The following is a 17542-nucleotide window of genomic DNA, read 5'->3' as shown; positions in this document are numbered from 1 at the left end:
GGCTAGGAAATGTTCACTACCTTGCCTGGTATACAGGAGGTCGTGGGTTCAATCCCGACACTGACGCCTGCTAAATATTTAGAGTTTGCGTGTCTCTCTCCCTCTCTCTCATCATCATCGTCGTCGTGGCTAGGAGATGTTAACTACCTCGCCTGGTATACAGGAGGTCGTGGGTTCAATCCCGACACTGACGCCTGCTGCTCTATATTTGGAGTTTGCGTGTCTCTCTCCCCACGGTGCCGTGGATTTTTCTCCGGGTCCTCCGGTTTACCCCCCCCCCCTCCACATTGAGAATCAACATTACGCGTTTAGAGTATTTGGCCGCTCTAAATTTCCACGGGATAAGCCACTTCGTTGAGCTATCGTGTGTGGTCAAGCCACTTCTGAAAAAATAACTATATAACTGGTAAGGTCCTACTAGTTTAGTTTATAAATTGACTTTTAATAGAAAATTAAGTGGGCTTAGGCCACGGTCGGTGTTGGAGACTAACGATGGAATGGCAGCGAAAGGAGGGATCACGTCTGGAAATGGAGCGATGGAATCGGCTCTTGTGCAGGCGCTCAGTGGATCGTTGCATCTCAGGAGTGTGAGAGTCAGTGACGGAGGGCTTGGGGAGAGGTAGGGGAGAGGTAGGGGAGAGGTAGGGGAGAGGTGGGGGTGGGTGGGGCTTCATCCAGCAGTGGATAAATCACGGCCACCGACGATGATGATGATGATGACATTCAACAATGTTGCTATGCCGGAGGACGGACGGACCGACGGGTAAACTCACGCCCGGCGAAATAAAAAAGTACAAAAAAACTAACTCCGAAAAAACGACGGCAGTTCTGACTCATCTTCCAACAAAAAAAAAACCGGCACCAATAAAAAAAGAGAGGCACGTTTAATTATTATTTTATTATTTTAAGGGAATTACCGGTTCTTACAAAGAAGCTTTCTGTGGAATCAGCACTGTGATTTCCGCCATCTGTTTCATGTTATTCGGCGCGCGGTCGTGCAATATGCGAGCGGCGAGCGCGTTTCCGGGAGGGCGAGTATGCCCTCGTCTACCGTGGCACGCGCTCGCTCGCTCTCTCGCTCTCTCGCTCTCTCCCCAAGAGAGTCTCGTCGTGGGCAAGTCGCCGTGTTAACGAACACGCGAATCGTTTCGTCTTGCTCCGTTCGTATTTCTCTCTCTCTCTCCTCTAATGGAACGTGCTGACCCCCGTGGCCCGAACTCTTTACTCTCCGCCTGATGAAGACCGCTTGTGTTGCGATCGAAACGTCGTGGTTTTTTTTTGCTTTTATTTTTAATTTATTCTTATTTTTTGTTTCTATCGACGTGACTTTACCGAAAGAAACCAAGAATATAGCTTTAGAGCGAATCGAATTCCTCCAGCGTCAATGAATATTCTCATTCCGATCTATCCCGGCTTAGATCACAACTCGGTTCGTCTCTGGATCCGTTCGTCTCTTCCGCACGCTGCGCCCCTCTCTATCAAAGTTGTTGAAAATATAATTGAAATGTAAAAAATTACGGTGCCGCAAGCATCACCGTCACCCAAGGGTTAAACGAATCCGCTGCAGCTCGACCGGCCGTCTGCATCGAAAGCAGCGTTCACTTCGCCAGCGATATTTATTTCAAAAAGTTGAAAAAAAGTCGAATTGATTTCCTGCAACAAATGAGCGTCGAGGCAGCGCGCGTCTCCTGTTTCACGGCTCTGGGGCAGTCGTGGAAATTCCACATTCCTATGGCGAGTCTCTCAATGGAGCAGCCGCTGTTGACTTCCCCCACAAAGCGGCGCTCATGTTATCGTTCCACACCTCCAATTAGCACGGCTGGCTACGTACGGCGTGAAATAAGTTTAACGTAGATACATACAGAACCCAGATGGATTGATGGGCTGAGTCAACCCCCTCAAGCGGGATTTGAACTCGCAACCTTCCGATTGGGAGCCGCTCGCTCTACCACTGCGTCCGAGTCCAGTTGACATAGTCGGTGAACTTTGCCAATTCTTGAGGAATTGTGGAATGTCCGTCAAGTCTTCGTCTGTGGGTTACAATGGGTCACTCTCTCTCTCTTCGTGTCGTCAAAGAAAGCAATCGCATATCTAGTCCACTCTGAGTCATTAAATGCCAGTATAAGTGCCCCCCCACCCCCAATATATTCGATGTCCAGCCAATCCGTGAACGCAGTAAATATCTGCGTATAGTCTGTGCATGCGCCGCACCGCCGCTTGCCACGCTTGGTCTTCCCCAGCGCACCGCGGCCTGTACCGACGTCGCTAAGTCATCACCGCCTGCGCTGTCATCCAGACTCGGTTCATTCGGTCGCTTTGCAGCCGCTTGCGCTTTTCCCTATGGCGGGCAGGAGCCGAAGTCATCGTCGTCGTGCTTGACAATTGCAACCGACTCAAAGGCATTCATAGAAGTCACTCAAAGCCATTCATAAGGGGCCATACATTTAGTGCGTACGCATGGAGGGGGGGTTAACGCAAATGAGTACGCTTGCGTATGGGGGGTCTACTGATCAATGTAAGTACGCATAGGAAACGGTGAGGGGGGGGGGACGGTGAAGCCTCGACAATAATTTGTCTACATTGGCCTTCAAATTAGTTAATATTATTAATATTATTAATCCTTGATCGTTTCTGCGTGGATTAAATATCGGCCGTTCTATAGAATTCGGGGGGGGGGGGGGGTAAAGTTTTGACAGAATTTTGCGTACCTACTGAATGGATGGCCCCTAAATCAAACCACCCTTGGAGATTGTCACCGCTGCGCGGGGTTTAGCGCTTGCACTTCGCCCCACCGCGTGTGTTTTTAGGTTGCACCGCGCGTCGTTCAGCACACTGCCCGACGTTTCGCTCCCACGCGCTGAGGAGCTTCTTCGGGCTACTGAAAGTCAGCTTGCCGTGCTGGGTGACGTGGGACATCTTCCAGGACAGCACGTGGCGCAGCTCGAGAACACGCCGGAGACCTGTGGCTCTGGACACTGCTCGTTCGTCTACCCGACGCTTACTGTTGCATCGTACAGCTATTAAACAAATAATCTGTGCCTCGAGTTTCTTGGATGGCTACTGGCTGGGCTCCTGTCCACTCCTAACACAACTCTCTTGTTCGTGGCTGCTACTACCGAAATTAGCCGGGTGACTGGCTGAACGGGATTTTACACGTAACAAATAAAAACATTGACTTGCATTGGAACGGCCCAAGAAGTTCGGGATTGCGTTTAATATATAGCGGCATTACTTTGATTATTTTGCTGCTATAAAGGTGCAAATGATGAGCAGCTTTGTTGCGCTATCATATGTGGCCAGGTTGCTTTTGAAAATTAAGTTAATATCTCAGTGGGCTTTATCTGGTAGGATGGGGATGGTTTCGTTGTATTTGTTTGTGTTTTGGTGATTTGTTTACCGTTCTTGTACTTTGCACTGCTGTAATGTTTTGTATTGTTTGTTGTTGTAACGTTCTTACCAACCCTGACTGGACATGTGTGAAAAAGAGCTTGATAGCTCATCGGATTTAAAATAAAATCTGACATTGCATATTATCTGGGCATTTTAATGCTATACCAAAGAGCAGATTATTTTTCGCGGTTCGAGTGAAGGATTTTGAGAAGAGTATGGAAGTTGTTCTGTTGCAGAGCTACAGGTTTCGTAGTCGTCACAATAAACATAAGGCTGGGTAGCTTAGAGGTCAGAGGTCAGAGCACCGCTGAGCTGGCACTGCGGAGATGGTGGGAACAAAAACGAAAATCACTGCAAGATTGACAACACGCATGTATGACGAGAAAAAGCAAAGTTTTGTCCACTTAATTTCAGTTATTAATCTTAGTTTTACACTGATAAACTATTGGTGCGTTTGTTATTCTTACAGATTAGCTGTCGCCCGAAACACTGGTGGCAGTGGTGTTGGCACAGGCGGTGCATCTGTAAGTCATATCAGTCAACCCATGGCACCTGGGTCTGTCCCGTGATCACCTGCCAGGAGGGAGGATTTCGACACTTCGCGTAGCCTCAAAGTGCACCTAGCCTGGCACAGGCGCTGCGGTGACCTCACCGCCGCTTCGTGGCAGACGGCGACGTCGGCTGCTGCTGTTGTTACTGCTGCTGTCGGCTCGGTGTCTCTCTGCCACACCGGCAAGCAGCACCAACGTGGCCACCTGGGTCCGAACACGCGCGAAAAAAAAAGAAACGCGTTTTCAATTCCATCCTGTCCCCCTTTCTTTTTTCACGTCACAATATCTTAAGCATAAAACGGCACTAAGTGGCCACTGGCACGCACGCACTCACGCACGCGGGGGCGGTCGGGCACGTTTGGACAGACGTCGGATGTACGAGAGCGGCGCGAGATGGGCCCGCCGCGCGTTTCGAGTGGGCCACCTGCACAGCGCCGCGGCAAATCACTCGCAGACAGCTGTGATGACACCGCTCCCTCCGCCGTTTGAATGGGCGAAAGATTGCGGCGGAATTTCCAAAATTGCGCTCTGATTATGGAGGGAGAAATGTTGATGAAATGCAGTGCCCCCCGTCATCCTTTAGACAGTAAAATAAAGACCCCAGCGTAAATGATAAATGTGCAGCCCCCTTGCATTTTACAACTTCTCGGAGGGTGCTTGGGTCTACTCTTCCACTCTGTCCGGATGTCTTGCACGAGGCAGGAGATACCCACGTTCGCACCGCACGCGAACTTGCCCATGGACGAGCTGCTATGCGGCCATTGGCACTGCTGGGTGGACAGATGGTGTAGGGCGGTGGGGGGGGGGGGGGTGGAATTTCGGAAACTTTCCCCATTGTTTCCACCGCCGTACCGGGAGAACGAACCGGAGACCTCTGGATTTTAAGTCCCAGTTGAGTAGACCATTGAGACCAGCTGCAATGCTATCCGCGTAAATATATATATGTGCTGAATAATGTATGATCAGCCATTAAGAGCAATGGCAGCTAAATTCATTTAGAATGAGTAATTAGACCCACTTATTGTAGTTTTATTTAGTCAATTAAATATTGCGGCCGATTATGACAATTATAACGATGATGATGATGCTAATAGTATGCAGAGGGATGTGCAGCGCAGAGGATAGCGCACCCCGCTGTGAGACAGGCCACGTGAGTTCGATCCCCAGCCATGTCTCTATCAGTCCTGAGCTCCCCCCCCCCCCCCATCCTTTTTGCCAACTCAAACTGACCAATCTGGTGAAGTATGGTTAAATAAGGGGAGTCCTTCGTCCAGCAGTGGATTGACGAAGGGCGGTTTAGTATGTATTATCGTTACGTTTAATTTTAGACATAACACTTGACCCTGTTCAGGTGAGGTGATTAACAAAGCGCTTGCCACCTTATTTATCATTCAAATCAAGAAAATTAAAACATTTTAGCAATGTTTACGTTGTGTGAATTTGTATTCATGTTTCCTTTTTAAAAAAAATAAAATCTAATCTGTACATTTGATATGAGATTTGTTTTGCTTTGTGCTTTACGAATATTGCTCTCACCTGCATTCAGTATTTTACCCCAAGCGTCCCTTGCACCATTGTCTCATAATAAATGATTACCATGATCATCATCATCATCAGCCGTGATCTATCCACTGCTGGATGAAGGCTTCAACCAAACTCACGTCATCTCTCGCAGTCTCGCAATGCAACAATCCATCCACCCCCTGCAGACGATCTAATCCTACCTCTCCATCTCCACGCCAGACCTACCATGGGTTGGCTGATACAACTTACAGATGCACCACGTGCGCTTGCCACTCTGTCAATCGTCTCTGGCCACAACGTCCTTCCCCCCACACCTCCGATTAGGCACGGTTGGTCTACGTAACGCGTGAAAGAAGTTCAACAACGTACGTACGTATGAGCGACATGGTCGGCCCGAGCCAATATGATGGCTCTAACATGTCTGCGCATGTTCTCTGAACCACGTGTTGCTCTCTTTGTTTCTCCAATTCCAAGCACGCGTCATGTCCATGCTTCTTTTCTCACTTCTGGCCTGGTTCTAAATAATTGCGTCTGGATTTATTGCGTCCATCATAATCGGTGCGATTGTCAATGTGTTGGGCAGCCCGAAAGCCATTAATAATTATTTTACACTTAACAACGTTCAGCCGAAACAAGAATGAAGAAATGTTCCATACACAACAACAACATCAGCTGCCATTCGTTGTGGCGTTGGCGTCATCACAGTGGCGGTGGCGTCACCACAGCGCTTGTGCCAGGCTAGGTGCACTTTGAGGCCACGTGAAGAGTGTAAAGCGCGTAGCCATTTCACGCGTGCGCACACACACACATTGAAAACAAAACTAAATACTCAACACATTCGTCATTATGGTTTTAATGTGATAAAGGGTCGTTTCCCGAAACGTCGCCTGTTATATATATATTCCTTTGGAGGCCACATTGTTGTTGACAAATGTGTTATGTGTGCGTGTGCACCACTGTGAACGCAGCAGCAGTACCACTACCAAATAATAAAACATAATTGTTCATTGCAGGATAGCGGGATTCTTGCATGCTATTGTTGTGGATAATTACATTGCTAATGATTAACGTGAAGTTGAAATGTTTGGATCTCAGGAGGCCCGCATCTTAATCGCCTCGCCCACAAGCCCAATAGAAATAAAACAACATTGTTCGTAATTAGAGACGATTTAAACCACCCAGCCCCTGGTGGATATTCCCCGTGCACGCTGATGATACCTATAATTATATATTGTCATAACACATTTCCTTTGCCTTACCAATGCGAAGCCGCGCCAAGTGCGTAATAACGCAGGCTGGCTTCGGCGAGTGCTCGTTAACCCCACCGAGTGGATCGCGAAACGATGATGTAATAAATACACTGCGCCGGGTCAATCCACTGCTGGATGATCTCACCCCCACGCCCTAATACATCTCTCGTGATTCTCAGACGTTAATCATCCACCCCCAGCACTATCAGAATCCGAATATTTATTTATGCTGGCGGAATCCGATGAGCTATAAAGCTCTTTTTCACAGATGTCCAGTAGGGGTGGGTGAGCACGTTACAACAACAAACATAGAAAGACGAGATCGGAGTGCAACGTAAAGTAAAGGTAAACAAAACTACACAAAACTATACATCTCCTTAGCTCTTTCGGTAACGTCACGTTGAAGGGAAACAATAAAATAATAAAATATATATAAAACAATAAAAATTCTCACGACGTTTCGACCATAACACAAACGGTCGTCATCAGGTGGGTCGGTTTTATATATATTTTATTATTTTATTGTTTCCCTTCAACGTGACTTTACCGAAATAGCTAAGAATATGAATTGCTGCAGTCACGAAAGCTTTAAATCAAAACTATACATCTTGATTTAAAGCTTTCGTGACTGCAGGAATCCATACTCTTTGGTTCTTTCGGTAAAGGCACGTAGGTAGGTCGAATTTTTTCTACCTACGTGACTTTACCAAAACTAGAAATATATATTTTTTTTATCTTACCGGGTGAAGCCCACTGAGATATTAGCTTCCCTTTCGGAAGCGACCTGCCCACAAGTGATAGCTCAGCGAAGTGGCTTATCACGTGGACATTTATAGCAGCAAAATTAATCACCACCTGCGGGTTTGAGATTTGTTTGCTAATCTGAAGATAACGATCACGAATAACGGTTCACGGGGCTTCAGGAAGAACTTTTTTTTTATTATCAGCGCGTACGACCCAGCTACGGCATGGTTCAGTAACACAGTCAGTAATAAAACATTTGCTGTATACAAAAAACAAACATTGTTCAAAGACGCAGTGGAGTTGATGCACGTTGGGAGATAGGATAGAGGAACACGAAGATAAGCAACGCTAGACGAGGAAGAATGACAATAATAATAATAATCCATGTACAAGTATAGCCCTCCGTCAATTCACTGCTGAGTGAGTGACTCCCCATGCCGTACCGGCCATTGGGGGGTTATTTGACAGCACTTCTCCACGCTGGTCGGTGTCGCTCGTTAAAGGCAGGGAACGTAGACTTCGAAGCATAGTATATTACAACAATTTATTCTGCGCCACCGCTCATTGCTGCCCAAAACATAGCCCCCAAGCAGCCTATAACACCTTTTTGTGTATGGTGGTTACCTATACAAGAATGGTCCAAGCTCAAGCTTGCTTAGATTGTGGTTAAATATCTTAGTTACCTTTCTGATAACAACAAAAAACTCGCACATTCTGTTATCGCTGACCACTGATATTCGCCATGGCGGGGAATGGAACGCAGGTAACCGGGTTCATCGCACAATGTGCTAACCACTGCGCCACCACTCCACCCGGACTGGTGAAACACTGGCAACTGGTAAATTGTACGTTATGAAAAGTCAAAACATACGATTCTTACTGTCACAAAATCATGTCTACAGTACTGCCTTTTGCAGTTTCACAGGGTCCAAAATTTTACATGGAGTGTTGTTTGCCAATAGCATCTGGTAATCCAGCAGTATTTGTCTAACAAGCCTGACTCTGCTGATGAGACGCCAAAGGGTTGAAACCGGTCTCGAGTTTTCTTGCTTACATAAATATTGCGAAATAATATTGGTCTGAAAAGCCGAGAGGCTGATGTATCAAGGGATATTTGTATTTATATGCGGAGAAGAAACGCAGAGGTCCGGCTTAAATTTACTAACTCTCAAATCCGCTAGTAACACAATTCCTGTGCCACGTTATGAAAGCTAAAACTAAACATTTCTTTTTTATTTTGCCAGGTAAGGCCCACTGAGCTATATAGCTGTTTTTTTCAGAAGCGATCCGGCCACAAACGATAACTCAACGTAGTGGCTTAGCATATGGAAATGTATCGCAGCCAAATACTCTCAACGCATGTCTCTAAACGCGGAGGGAAAAACTGGAGGACATGCAAAAAATTCCACGCGACCACGGGGAGAGAGATAGATACACGCACACTCCAAATATACAGCAGCAGGCGTCAGGGTCGGGATCGAACCCACGACCTCCTGTATACCAGGCGAGGTAGTTAACATCTCCTAGCCACCGCGGCGCCCTTAAGGAAATGAAGCCTGACACTTTCTGCGACGAAAGGTGGCGACACGATGTTCGGTCTTCTCAAAGAAGCTTGATATTTAAAAATGTATAACAACAACATCTGCCGGCCACGTGGCGCAGTGATAGAGCGAGCGGCTCGCAAGCGGAAGGTCGCGAGTTTGAACTCGGAAGGTCGCGAGTTCAAATCCTGCTTGGCGGATCACTCGGTCCTATCGTCCCTGCTGCGGCCGCTAAAATGAGTACCCAAGTGTGCTTTTTCCACGCACATCGACAACTACGACTGCTGCTGCTGCTGCGGGCATCGACAGAGAGCTGATTTGCAGTTGCCCACAGCAGAGCGATGGCAAGGCTTGTGCGTAGCGATGTTCATCACGCGGCTTAACCCGTAACACGTCACTGGGATTGCAAAGCGGTTGCGGAAAACTGGCGTGTGAAATGCACGTGCGTTAAAAAAAATATCTGCGTTGAACTTCGTTCGCACCGTACGTAGCCAACCTTGCTCTTCGGAGGTGCGGGGGAAGGTCAACAAACTAAACAAAAAACATTTCTGAATCAATTATTTTGCAGTCTAGATTTTAAAGTGCCCAGCTGCAGTGGCTTCCTAATATCGCAAGGGAGAGCGTTCCAGACGGCCGCAGAAGCACAACTGAAAGCGCACGATGCAGTGACCGTCTTTGCTCGATGGCCAGCAGCTCAAGGGCCAAAATGAGCACCGCTTTGTGCTGAATTCAACAAGCGGCTGTCGATTGGAGAGACCCGGCCCCACCATGAGAACGTGGAGTTTCCACCACTGGCTCAGGGTTGCATACGGGGAGATAAGCATCGCCTCGATGCCCGTGTGATAAGGAAATGACTTCGACTCCTTAGGCGACAACATCTGCGAGCACATTTTGTTGTTGTTGTTGTTGCGAAAAGTTACGCGTGAGCGTACTTCATCATTTATGTATTACTGCACTGTTACTTCCAGCCTATTTCACGTCGATTAACTGCAAAATCACCCAAACTAACTCCGACGTACAAATTATGTTGTGATTTGTTTTAGGGCATTACGGCAATTAAAATACCAGGGGTGACTTAAAAGAAAATCATTCTCTGACTCATGCCATGGCCAGCGATAATTAACCACCCACGGCTAGGTGAATGGGGAATGCTCATACCACTCAGATGGATATTAAAACTGGACGACAAAGACAGCGGCAATTGTTTATGGATTATGGGAATGTGCTATTGACATTCATGTCACCCCCCCCCCCCCTACCCAACACTGCGAGACGGAGAGAGCACGTGGAGGAGAGAACGTACGCAATTTACAGACATCACATCGAGTGCGCAGACAAGTAACTGGGCTACGGCAGGACGCATCAGTTGTACACTGTGTGTATAAACACACACACACAGACGAGTTGCCGGCTTGGAATTACACTGAGGGACGGGAATAGCGTTTGGCTTCGTGCGGGAGGAATCCAGAGAACATGGAAAAAATCCACCATGTATGGACATAAACACGTAATTACGGCTGGAAGAACCCGATGAGTTATGAAGATCTCTTCCATCATCCTCGCAGCAGCGGCTTTTGGCTGCTGGCCATCGAACAAAGACGGCCAATTGCATCGCGTGGCGCTTTCGGATGCGCTCCTGCGGCCGCTCTTCCTTTTAAATAATCTCGGTTGAAAATTCGTTTCTTTAGAACTGCTCTTTTTGTTTTAAAGCTTTCGTGACTGCTGTAATTCATATTCTTAGCGCTTTCGGTAAAGTCACGTTGAAGGGAAACAATAAAATAATAAAGAATATGCTCTTTTTGTGTTTAGTTTCGCGCCTCCGATTAGCACTGTTGGCTACGTACGGTGCGATGGAAGTTCAACGTGCATATGCCATGCAGCCGTCCAGCCCAGGCCTTTGCGTACCAGAGGGTGACGCTCAACACTGCCATCTTATGGTCACCCCTGGCAGCCACACCCACGCCGACACAACGCCGGGAAATCCACGAGAACTCTCAGAAGGCTCGACCCTGAGCGTGCTTTTAGCTTCCAAGATCGGACAAGATCTGGCGAATTTAGTGGCTGGTTTCGTAGGCCACGCGTGCATTGCTCGGGCATGGCAAGGGCACATAAGAAAGCTTGGGTATAGTGTGTGACGTGCTTCTGTGTGTTCACTTCCATGTAATATGGTCTCATTTTTGTGTTATTAATGTTCAAATCATCCGGAGAACACTGCAATAAAGCGACTTCTTTGATTTTCACCAGTGCGGCATTCTGCCGTAACAATTTTTGCTTCAAACGAAAAATAATTTATACTACCCCCCCCCCCCCCCCGCATTCTATAAACGTTTCATTGTTTCAACATTTGCATTCATTCCACCCACAAATAATAAAATATTACAAATGACCTTAGCCCATGTACACGACCATGAAGTTCGTACTCGTATGATATTATCTGGGTTGGATGACGTTCCATGAAGCAATATGCACTCCAAAACTCGGTTGTTATGTACAAAGACAAATGTCCCCCCATGTTGCTTTTAACAGACTGTTGGGGCAAGCGCTGTTAGCGAGCACGAATTCAGGTCGTCACGGCACCATGCCCGGCCGCCTTTGTCTCCCCAGCGCTGATGATTACATGCTGCACCGGGTACCCATTTAAGGCTGATGCAAACCCAGGGGAGTCCCAGGACCGGTTTAATTATTCATCACGGATGTTGGCCACCCCTAACCCGGCCTCACGCACAGAGATAAAGATCCCCCTCGTAGCCTTAACAGACCGTTGGGCCAAGTGCTGTGAGCGAGCGCCGATAAAGACGGGCACGGTACACGAGCAAGTTGGTGACGACGAGTACCACGCCGGACCGCCTTTGTCTCCCCAGTGGCAATATGTTCCACACCAGGTACTCGTTTGAGGCTGAGTAAACCTAGAGGATGCCCAGGACCAGTTCAGATAATTGTCGCCGGTGTTGGCCGTGAGCAACAATCGAACTCGGGTCGCAAAATTTGTCAGGGGACGGTGCTAACCACTCCACGACCGCTCCCCAACATCCCCACTAACCGAGGTTGTAAATTAGTCTCACGCATACACACACACTACCGGATTAGATTACGCAATCCCAATTTTTGTTTGAAAATACAGGGGGGGTGGGGGACTGGTGCGTATTGTTATCCGGAGACTACAGTTACTTTAACTTGGAATACAACCAACGTACACCGATACTTTGTTAGAATTTCAAGGGTGCAAAAGGTATCCTTAACACGACTCTGAGTAGTTTTTTGTTTAAATGCATCCACTCATTGGTGCATGAATTAAACCTTGGCTGTGGATGAGAACATTCCTTTATTTCAAGCAAACAATCAATCATTAAATAATAACGATTAACACCGATTCGGATCGCGGAGCGGTGTAGTGATTCACGCACTGAACGCTCCGAACCTGGCAACCGGGAGTTCAATTCCCGTCCCAGGCTAACACCAGTGTCGAGTGATGTCTGAGCCGGTCCCGGCTTCTCCCTTTCAGTTGGTTGGAATCTCCCAGCAGTCGGTGAAACATTGGGCAACTTCCTTATCCAGGGGGTCGGCAACCTGCGTATCAGAAGCCGCATGCGGCCCTTTACCGACTGCTTCGTGGTGTTACTCGCTGAGGACCACCGTCTCTGATTCAGACGCATTGCAGCTCTTGAAATATTGTGGGGGGGGGGGGGGGGGGGGGGTTACCGCGAATTATTATGGAAAATGGCTCTTGTTACTTTTTGGTTGCAGACCCCCGCCTGAAACCAACCCCGGCTGCCCCCACCTCTGTCCGCTCAGCGTCGCGGTGGCGAGAAGTTAACTACCTCGCCTGGTATACAGGAGGTCGTGGGTTCGACGCCTGTATGTTAGGAGTTTGCATGTTCTCCCCGTGGTCGCGTGGATTTTTCTCCGGCTCCTCCGGTTTTTCCCTCCGCATTTAGAAACGTGCGTTTCGAGTTTTTGGCTGCGATACATTTACAAATGATGAGCCGCTTCGTTGGGCTATCACCTGTGGCCAGGTCGCTTATGAAAAATGGCTGTATAGCTCAGTGGGCCTTACACGCTAAAATACAAATAGGAAAAATAGTTAATCGTATCAACTGATATCTCACAGATACATATTTTCCGAGATATATGGCCAGTGTGGAAGAGTAGACCAATTACCGTCGAGAGGGACTCTATATAGAGCTCCCTTTACTGGAGGCCCTTCTGCCAGCAGTAGCGTGAGCAATACATTGCAAGGCTGCACCCTTTATTAGGAAGCAACTGGAGCTAAGCACTTTTAAATCTAAATTAAAAACGAATTTCTTTAGAGCTGCTTATTGCGTTTAGTTTGTTGCCCTTCCCCCCGCAGCTCCGATTAGCACGATTAATTATGTACGGCGCTAAAGAGGTTCGACATACACACATAGCACGGTTGGCTATTTGGTTTAACACGTAGGCTTTCGCGACCAATATTATTCATAATAAAGGTTCTTGGGTTAGATCGCGTTTATTTATAAATGTGTCGTAACCCTCCACCACCCGACACGGCCAATCAGCAAAAAAAGTGTCACTGCACCTGATGAGTTAAGTGATGACGTCACCCTGCTGCCCTATATAAAACCGGGAGCAAGCGAGGGCTTTACCATTCTGGCGAATTGCCCGATGATGCTGGAAGTATTTACCAGCGAAACGTCGTACTCAAACTGTAAATGTGGATTAACTCTTCAACACACCGGTGGGCTGAAGTAGTGAATTATTTGTCTTTGTCAACGTGACACTTTTTTTGCTGATTGGCCGTGTCGGGTGGTGGAGGGTTACGACACATTTATAAATAAACGCGATCTAACCCAAGAACCTTTATTATGAAACGGTTGGCTATGTACGGCGCTAAAGAGGTTCGACATACACACATTGCACGGTTGGCTACGTACGGTGGCAAAGAGGTTCAACATACACACATTGCACGGTTGGCTACGTACGGTGGCAAAGAGGTTCAACATACACACATTGCACGGTTGGCTACGTACGGTGGCAAAGAGGTTCGACATACACACATTGGACGGTTGGCTACGAACGGTGCCAACGAGGTTCAACAGACACACCGCATTTCATCGGTATTTTAATGCAATACAAACTTGGTGAGTGGAGATCCTATTGGGTGCCTGCCAAACCCCACGTCTTACTCTCCGTCGCAGCGTCCTGAGTGTGACTCTGCACGCATCACTGTCGAGGATGTACGGGCCGATCGCGGCGCTCGCTCTCTTGTTATTGCAAGTTTTTTATCTTACATTTTTTTTTTACACTCGTCCTGCTGCGGATTCACGTCAGACTCCGAAGCCTTAAGAACATCGCTGAAGGATCTGGAACGAGCACGCGTGACCCTGTCACGTGTCATTCTCCTGCGTTACTCGTTCTCAATCTTTGCTGTCACTCTCTCTGCTCCTCCTCCTCCTTGCGCTCGAGCCACGCTTTCGCTCTTTGTCTCTTCACTGGAAGAAACTCCCCCCCCCCCTCCTTCCACATGAAGCGGTCACCTTCGCTTGCAAGTTTCCGCTCCGCACTCAAAACCCACTCATTTTCCCGAGCTCACCCCGCGACCCCTTTAATCCCCCCCTCATAAACCACCACCGTTACCGTTCAATCATAATATTCTCATTATACGGCTATCACGCATTCCCCATTCATTCAATACATTATTCTTCATCATCATCAACATGTACCGTCATCAATTTCGCTTTCACCGAATTAACGCATCATCACAGATTTGCCCCCATTACGATGGGGGGGAGGGGGTGGCAGGGAGGCCCTCATCCAGCAGTTGATAGATCACCATCGATTATTTATGATGATGCCTCCCGCATTATCATCTTCGACTAAAGCAGCCCACGGACGCTGTGACATTTAACAACCAACGTTGATTCAACGCAAGAGTCGAAATACCCCGGTAATGAATGCCGCTCGTGGCTAGCGCCTGAGGTACCCTTCAACAATTTAACGGTGTTCAAGTTTTCTGAGCGGTCTTGGCTTCGGTAGCGTGGCATACCGGTACACGCTGCAACAACAACAACAACAAACAACAACAACACGTCCCTCATAATTACTAATCCATTGTAAAGCAAGATTATATCGTGGAGCGTGGCAGCTCGCCCGTACCGATTGAACCATTACCGCGGAACGGGAACTCTTCACGAAACAAAAGTGCCAAATTTCTGCTGCTGCTGCTGTTGCTGTTGTTGTCGTCGCTGCGTGGACGGCGGTGTTGAGCGACTCGATTTCCTTTCAAGCGGGCGACGATTAAAACGAACGGCGGGGGGGGGGGTTGAACGCGCGGAGGAAAGACAAAAAAATCAGCAAGCGGTCAGCGACAGGAACGCACGCCGAGAGATTTGCTCGTCGGAAAAGCTGTCGACAAGAAGCGTGATCGAAGGACAGCTCGGAGCCACGCGCAGAGCCACTTTTCTTCCAAACATCTGGGAAATGTGCAATAAGAGTAACGCCGCATGGAAACATTCTAACGGCCAAGAACCCAATTGCGCATCCCACAGGATTTAACAACAAGATTTTTCTTTTTTTTTTGCAGCCTCTTTCAGCCGGACAGAGTTTGTGTTTGTGAGCATCTGAAGGTTTTTCGGAAAAGCAAGCGTTATGCTGGCCGCAGCGATTGCATTGGAAAAAAAAATCACGTGTCCTCTGTCCTAATACTGACAGACAAGCAATTACAAAGTTACGAACTGCATGACATCAGCCCATGTTTCCTGTTATTCTTTTGTGGTCTGTTTCTAAACTTATCTTGAAGACGTAATCACGCTGGCTTAATTAAAATATATATCCCACCTGTTTTGCTCGATCGCTGACATTTATCCGCGTGTTTTCTAAATCCGTTTTAAGGGTAACATAATTTTGGGGTACGTGTCAAAACGAGATTGCTCAAAGCATCGACGATGAATGGCTCAATCTTGATTTGAAGCTTTCGTGACTGGAGGAATCCATACTCTTTGGTTCTTTCGGTAAAGTCACATAATAGATCACGACGTTTCGATCGCCACGCAAGCAACCGTCTTCAGGTGGGAGAGAGGATTGCTTGCGTGGCGATCGAAACGTCGTGATCTGTTATTCTTTTTTCTACCCACGTGACTTTACCGAAGGAACCAAAGAGTATGATGAATGACTCCCAAATGTAGAAAAAAAAATGGAATAACGGCTATGCTCCAGAGACTTTCAAAAGCTCATGAATCCTGACACAGTGCCATTACGTAATCTTGAGCGTCGAGGGTAAAGTGTAAAAAGTCTTCGTCATTTGGTGGAAAGCTGCCCCCAATATTTCAATGAGATCACGATTGGTAGAGGAGGAGTGATGTTCACTATACAACCATTGGCGTCGTGCAAACTTTACAATCACTATAAACTATTCGGTGTCGCATATTTACACGCTGTAGATAGGTGGGTGGAAAAGTAGGTAGTTGGGTAGAATGGTGGGTAAGGAGGTAGGCACTTTTGCACATGGGTAGGTAGTTGGACGGATGGGTCGGTGAGTGGGTCGTTGTATTGATTTGCAGTTTTGTAAGGGCATTGGTAGGGAGGTAGGTTGGTGGGTAGGTAATTATTTAGTTGGGTGCGTAGCTAGGTAGTTTGGTGAATTAAATGGTTGGGTGCGTGGGTAATTAGGTATTTGGTGGGGTTGGTGGGTGGATAGGTATGCAGGTAGTTGGGTATATTTGTTGGTAAGGTAGTTGGGCGGGTGGGTAGGTAGGTCGGTAGATGCTTGGGTTGGTAGACAGGTTTGGTAGTGGAGTGGGTAGGTAGCTACTCAGTTGGATGTTTTGGTAAATAGGTAGAGACTAGTTCGGTGCATTGGTGGGTTGCTGGGGTGGGTATTTAGGTAATTGTGTGGGCTAGTAGGTGGGTAGGTGGGTAGGTGGGCAGGCAGGGAGAAGGTATTCCGTATTTAAAGCAGGTGAAACCCCATCGAGACAAAAAATAATGTACAGCACTTTTGTACATTTGGAGACGAATGTGCAACTCATTTGTCTCGCAATATTGGAGCACGTGATTGCATTTTCAAGGCGACGCGGGTGCTGATTCTTGTAGACCGTTAGCTCCCTCGCCTGCCCATGCATAAAACTGCACTTTTCATTGCCTGCGTTTCACACGACGGTCAGGAGGTAACCACGCGACAGAGAGACCAACGAGACCAAGCTTTATTGCGCCGTGGTCATGTCGCAGCATTTAAACAACGAGCACGGGAAAAGGAAGGAAGCAAATCCCCGGCCCCCGCAATTGCCCCAAGTTAAGATCCCAGGAGCGGAGTCCAGCAGAGAGACGGAGCGACGGTGACAGCGGCTCACGTGCGAGGTGCTCGATGCATTCTTGCATCGCAGGACCGTGAGAGATGGCGACAGCTTCAGGAAGCCGTCATCCATCAGTGGATTGACAATAGCGGATGTTTTTATTTATCACGGTTACTGAGCCCAGAGACTCAAAATGCCAAAATTCTGCGGTGGCGAGATGTTATCCCCCACGCCTGATGTGCAGGAGCACGAGGGTTCGACCCCGTACCCTGACG

Source organism: Petromyzon marinus, chromosome 35, assembly GCF_048934315.1.
Source record: "Petromyzon marinus isolate PM22_M1 ecotype Great Lakes invasive population chromosome 35, UKy_Petmar_22M1.pri1.0, whole genome shotgun sequence".
Lineage (NCBI taxonomy): Eukaryota > Metazoa > Chordata > Hyperoartia > Petromyzontiformes > Petromyzontidae > Petromyzon > Petromyzon marinus.
This window is presented reverse-complemented; position numbering follows the sequence as displayed.